We start from the raw sequence: 1572 nt of genomic DNA, 5'->3' as shown, positions 1-1572 counted from the left end.
TAAGGAGCAAAACTACACCCTAGAAAAAGCAAGAAAGTAATCTTTCAACAAATCCACACAAACCTAATCCCACCTCTTACAACAAAACAACAGGAAGTAACAATTACTTTTTCTTAAAATTAATATTATCAACATATCCTAATCTATTGAAATCTAAAAATATGAGAAATTAGAAATTTGTTGATTGTAATCCAATGGTCTCTTTAATTTGGTAATTAGAGAAATAGGTCCATATAAACTTTCAGCTTGTTTTTGACAGTGTCATGCTGTGTACAACATAATGGCCTTGAAATCTTGCTTATCCTATCTCAGCCTCTCTGTTAGTAGTATTGTTTATTTCATGTTTTTACACTATACTATGGTTTTCAGAACAGCTTACATATTTCAAAAGTATTTATACAGCCAAAAGAAATGTAGACAATTAACTTGGGAGGTGGCTTTTAAGAGAACAACAAAGAGTGAGACTGAATGCTTTGCTTGATGCTTGTAACTATTGTATCAAGTTTGAAGAAGAGGACTTTATAAGTTACTCTTTCTCTGAGATGAATGCTTTTCCAAATTATCACAGCCAATGAACCAGATTCTTACCCTCACCTAATGTCTGTGCCATCCTCTAAGGAGAACAATTGTTCATTGAAACAGTTGGTGAATGACTTTATTGATAGATCATCTTAATACACACACCATTTCTTAAATGAATGTAACCTGTTCTCTGTGGGCTGAGAATAAAGTTACTCACTCAAGTCAAATAGCTTTGACCATAGCAGGAAGTCTGTATCCAAAAATCGTGCCTACAATTCATTCCTTGGCCCAGCAGAACTGTCAACTCTTAGCTTAGCTACGATGGACGTAAAATCCTTTGGTGATGTGAGGGTCATTGAAGTACAGCCTTATTACAATGAAACCCAATGTCTAAAAATTGTTCTTATTTTGGGTTTGTAAGAGCCAAGATTCTAAGCTCTACCAAATATAAAACAAACACACAAACAAGAAGACTTTATATATTCATGTTCACTTAAGAAAATACTAGTAGTGATGTATTATTTTGAAATATACAGTTAATGTTTGGAGTTATTTAAAATTTATATTGAAAAAACATGTATTTTCAGTATTGCTGCAGACAAGCATCTACATGAGACTGTTAAATTGATTGTTGTTTTATATCAAACAACTTTTATAGTACTCATTTTTATTGACATAATATTTTATAAATTTTAAAGAATATGACAAAAAAGATATTGTAGGTATTGAAGGTGGCTCTCTGGGAGGAGTTGGGGTACAAAAGGGAAACAAGGATGTGATTTAATTCTATTTACTTAAAATGTTTTTAAATGTTAACAAGTTCAGATAAATTGAAATCATGTAACTTTTCTCACCATAATACAATAAAACTTAAAAAAAAAAGAATAGTCCATGTTCTTAACTGCTGAGACATCTCTCCAGCCTACATCTAAATTTTTGATACACACTGGGACTTATTATTTATATAATTATACTAAATATACCACAATCAAGGAATATGTGATGTCCAGGCCCCCAAATCCCTAATAAATTGTAAGCTATCATTTTCTG

This window comes from Mastomys coucha, unplaced genomic scaffold, assembly GCF_008632895.1.
Source record: "Mastomys coucha isolate ucsf_1 unplaced genomic scaffold, UCSF_Mcou_1 pScaffold5, whole genome shotgun sequence".
Taxonomy (NCBI): Eukaryota; Metazoa; Chordata; class Mammalia; order Rodentia; family Muridae; genus Mastomys; species Mastomys coucha.
Note: the sequence above shows the minus strand (reverse complement) of the source record.